A 5,319-nucleotide genomic window follows, 5' to 3' on the forward strand; every position below is an offset into this window, starting at 1 on the left:
AAACTGGTTATTACTAATGCTACTTTCTGTGATAATTTAATCATCTTCCAATTCTCTCTGTGTAAGCTTAAAAATATAGATATATCAGTATAGAAATTTAAAACCCTTAGAAAAGATCGTACCTTCGCGGGGTAAGTTCGGACTCCGTTCTAATAACGCTTCTAATGCTAGTATGATAAGGTCAACAAAATCAAACAGAAGTCTCAAAAATGTGAACAAGAGCGAAATCCACCTTTTTTGTTTCAATGCACATAGGACACCCGTTCTTGGTTGGAGCATCAACTGTGTTATAAAGGGTGGGGTGAAAAGAGAACAGCGTAGCCGCCTACATAGCTTAAACTTAAAATAACCATAGATTCGTGGTATTTTTTCGTTATACGATCTTACCCTGTATCCGATCTTACCCGAACGCACCAAATCAAAAATCAAAAACCATAAATCAAAAGTCATTCATTCAGTCAATAAAAATAAATGAAAAATCATATTAAAATGAATAGTCATTATACTTATGTACTATTATTTATAATATGATGCCGGGATTCAGGTTAGCCTATTTGGAAGTGGAACGGACTGCCTGGAAATGAATGTCAGTTTCCATACCCATGGACACGCACCTCTGACTTTTCTAAAGTTATGTGTGTATTTTTGTTAATAATCACTTTAACGGTGAAAAAACATCGGAAGCATACCTAAGAAGTTTTATAAGAATCTTGAAGGTATGTAGATTGTGACAATACGGGCTAGGCCAACATGGTGGATTAAGGCCTAACACACAACAGCAGGAAAAGTATATACATGGCTAATATTATTATTATTACTGTGTTACTGCAGCAATAAAATGACAATTGGATACGTACATAAAGATATTTATTAAATATTTGCTTGAATTACAATTAACCTAACTTGTGAGACTTTTACTTCGTAACTTTGTGTTTTATATAAAAAAATAAAACCGTAGTACTAAAAAAATAATAATAAATCTAAATAGAAGTTATTTAAAGCAACTAATTTGCACTGTTCGGAAAAAATATAGTAGTAATGGATTTCTTTGTCATTTTTATAACCGCTTGCTTATCCTGAAACTTTATCCTGACAGTCTTCTCGTGGCCGCTGGAAAAAGAAAAATAATTGCATTATTTTATTCTTTTGTTGTTTTTATTGCTTTGAATGACAAGACGAGCTTGCTTTTATTTATTTATTTATTTAAAAAAAAAAATTAAAAAAAAAAAATTCGCCATATGATAAGCGATACGACCGCACATAAATAGAAGAAACCAATAGTAGAAACACCATAAACACCTTGAATTACAAAAGTACTATTTGGTATTCCACTTATTATATCAAGGAGTTACACTAGCTACAATATTCTTCAAACTGGAACACAACAGTGACTGACACAATGACGCTTGGCAGCAAAAGACATTGCGGTGGTACCTATCCAGGCGAACTCTCGTATGAGACCTACCACCACCAGTATGTGTACATGTCAGGAGTAAACATGCCCATAATACTCTAATAGTGGACCAGCGACATCTGTAGTACAGATCCGACTTAAAACAATGAGCGGGTACAAGTACCTATCAGAAACCGATTTCCTTGATTGAATTAGGGGATATTTCGTGTGGTATATCATTAAATCTCCATAATTATACTGTCAAATTGAGCGAGAAACTTTATGCTACTTAATTGTGTTACTTCAGCAATTTAAGCAATACCTTACAAGAGACCTTAAATTATATACTCACTCATTATACATAACAACTACAATAGTATTGTTAGGCGTCAAGAACGCAACATTTTCCACGTATTTTCAAAGACGAACTTCTTCTCTGTGACTTTTATCCGCCTAGAACCTCTCGGTATGAACTTCGAGAAGTGTCCCATCATAGAACATGGGCTGTTTGTAAAATTCGTCCTTCACTGCATTTACTAGTATGGGAGAGTCTACATTGTTTTCAGCCCATGTTGGCCCTCCTTGCTGGTTCAGACATATGTTCCAATCCATCCAACCTACTACGTTATGGTTTAGATCCTGTGAAAAAAGTCGCCAATGAAACAACTCCGTTTTTAGAAGTCGATAAAAAGAAATATCCATAAAGATTTGTCGATTCCTAATGGCAACATATATGAGATTAGAACATCAAAGTTTTGGTTTTAAATCCCAATACGGGTGTGTGTACGTTTCTTAACACAATTTTTGAATTAGGATCCCCGGATGAATAGCGTTAAGATGGCGTTAGGAGAGAGAGTTGATCATAAGGAATAAAAGATTTCTGCAAATGGTGGTAATTTCTGTGGTAGAGTTACGGTGAACCAACATTGATGTGGTATAAGGCCAGGTGCATGAAAAAGTATATAGCCATCCAGTAGTGGAGCCACATGATAGGTAATTCCTCATTTTTTCCTTTGTTGGTTTTGTATCTACTGTATCTGATTAAATTTTAGTCAGAGTTACACTTTGATCTTGCTAAGGCAAGCAAGAAGAACTGCTTTACTTTTCTCTCTATAAGTACTATATTTATAATAACTATGTATACATTTAAAATACTTACTTCAATAATGTCATTGATGTAATTCCTGCCCCTCTGCCACGAGCCGAACGAGACACGTTCCTTTCCCATTTAAAACTTCCTGCCGCATTAAGATAGTAATTAGTATTCGGGTTATAATTTATATTTTTATCAAAAACTGAGTAAAACAAGTTACTTAAAGCGTATGTTATTCATGCAAAATCGTCATGATTTATAAAGTTTTTGATTATAGATAATTTTAAGTGTTAGTAATATTGTTACACGCATTGATATTCGCTGAAGACAGCGCCTACCTGAATGTGGAAGATTCGGCCATGGAACTTTCTCGAAAGATCTCAATATTTCCAGACCTTTGTGGAAACGCGATAACGATCCTTAATTCACGAAAGAGTTTCCAAACCATTCGTAATCTTTCGGGAATATTCCACGGACATCGATGGCGCAGGCGCCCAAGTATAGCTTACGCGACGCGCTAAGATACCGCGGAGACGCCGTCTTGCTTGCGACGCGATCAAGAGCACAACAAGCATTGTGTGTAACCGCATAGTGATGTTAATTAAGTGTGTTGAGTGTTTTAGTGTTGTGGCGTCTTATTTTTATTAGTGTTTTAGTGCACTCATAAAAGCGTTTCAGTTTTAACTAGTCTCATTATTTATCCCGAACCGCAACGTAGCAATATGTTAATCTATACTGAGAAAATTAAGTTACCTTCGCAAGCTTCTGTGGCGATAATAAATATATGTGGGTAATTCTTGTTAACTTCTGTCAGAATTATGGCTGGTGTTATGAAATCGGAGTAGTAATGTACCGCGATCCCGTCTATGTATTGCAATGCATTCGGGTGCTCATTGAGCATCTAAAACAAACATACATTATACGCTACTTTAGTTATATACCATTTATTCAACATGCAGACGCTGTCATATTATTACCGAGACTAGATACATTACTATCAAAATGATAGTTGCTTAAACAACTCAAGTGAATTATAAATTTGTAGTCTGCGCAACCTCTTATTGTTCATCCAATAGAGTAAATAGAGCCTTACAATATTAAAGTAATATGGTAGGACTATCCTTTGGTCGTCGGCCACGAGAATTTTCAAATTCTTGAACGTCGAATTTCGTATCGTCGGTCCCAAATTTTCTGAAATCCATTTACCCTGTAAATAAAAGATAGGTTATAAAATTTTTAGTATCAAACAAAAAAATCCTTTCATGCCGTCAAAGCAAAATAACTACAGTCAAACAAAGAAGCAAGTTAGTTGATATTTGAAAAGATAAGAGATACATTGAATGTCCTATAACCATGTACTTGTTTTAAAGGTATTTATTTATTCATGTATGTTAATCTATACTTATAATAAATCTGTAGAGAGGTCAATTCTGTACATGAAATATATTTCCAAAATAACTATCAGGGGTGATTAGGGATCGATACTGATGCCAAAAATGCAATTAGTAAAATTTTTGTCTGTCTATCTGTATAACCGTCATAGAAACAAAACTACTCGACGGATTGTAACGAAACTTAGTACAATTATTTGTCATACTCCTGTGCTGGTTAAAGTATACTTTTCATCACGCTACAATTAATAGGAGCAGAGCAGTGAAGGGAAATGTTGGGAAAAACGGGAGAAGTTACTCTATTTTTAAGCTTCCGTCGCGTGTGCAACCTTAATGGTTAAAGCTACACAGAAATCATGTATGACGGAAATGTTTTCCTTAAAATTATGTAAAAATATCCCGACAGCATATGTCTATCTTTTATGGTTGACTCACAATAACACGTGTATCTCCCGATAGCTTAGCAGTTCGATTTCTCATTATATTTGTCTACTCTTACGTTTATAACACTCTCAGTCATCCCTAATTAAAAAGTTATCATTATTAAATATTCCATAAAAATAATCATAGAAATCGGTATAGAAACACCAAAGTTATACATGAGAAACGCTAATAATAAGCCATCATACGTGAATACTGAATCATGCTATAAGGATTATTTCTGTATATATATAAGGTCGCGAACGCACAGGCAGGCGGCTTGCTTGGCACCTAGAGGCTAGCGAATCACCTAGCGAGTAGCTTCGTAAAACGAACATTCTCGAACGTTCGCAATCGGCTCCATTTTTGAAGTCCGAAATTCACGCGGGCGAAGCTGCGGGCGGAAGCTAGTACATGAATAAATAAATACCTTTGTACCCATTTTTAAGCACATTGTGCACACGGAGGAGTGCGGGATTTGGTATAATTTAAATTAAAGACAAAATGTATGTATGTATAAAATGTTACAAATACATTAAACTAACTCTTGCTCGCGGCTTCGATCACGTAAATGAGTTTTCGGGGTCTCCTGTTTGTCTGAACGCGATAAACTCAAAAGCTACCGAACGGTATTCTATTAAATTAGACATTAGCTACTTTTTACACCGAAAAAATATGTAGCGAGAGACGAGAAGTTAATACCTAGTTATCAATAAAAAAAAATACCATAGCTGATGCGGTCCACCCAAGTGTATTAAATGCATTGACTCCCAGCGCTCCTGAAATTGGCTCGTTGGTGGTAGTGATTGCCCAAATGGGAACACCCACTTCTGCATATTTCTCCAAAAATCTATGAAGAAAATAAATGTTTGTTTATCTATGAAATATCAACCCGTGCTGAACAAAGCAGCTCAGAAAGCCAGTCGCAGATCTTAAAATTGGTTTTCAATTGAGAAAATATAGGCTCAATCTATGAAGTAAAAGGTCATGAATCACACAATATTATAACTGGAAATTATTTA

The 5,319-nt window shown here is 35.3% G+C and overlaps 1 pseudogene; it reads right to left on the bottom strand.

The window, feature by feature from the left end:
- Nucleotides 1-850: 850 nt before the first annotated feature.
- Nucleotides 851-5,155, bottom strand: LOC115454086 (annotated as a pseudogene).
- Nucleotides 5,156-5,319: the final 164 nt, after the last annotated feature.

Source organism: Manduca sexta, unplaced genomic scaffold (genome assembly GCF_014839805.1).
Source record: "Manduca sexta isolate Smith_Timp_Sample1 unplaced genomic scaffold, JHU_Msex_v1.0 HiC_scaffold_3440, whole genome shotgun sequence".
NCBI lineage: Eukaryota > Metazoa > Arthropoda > Insecta > Lepidoptera > Sphingidae > Manduca > Manduca sexta.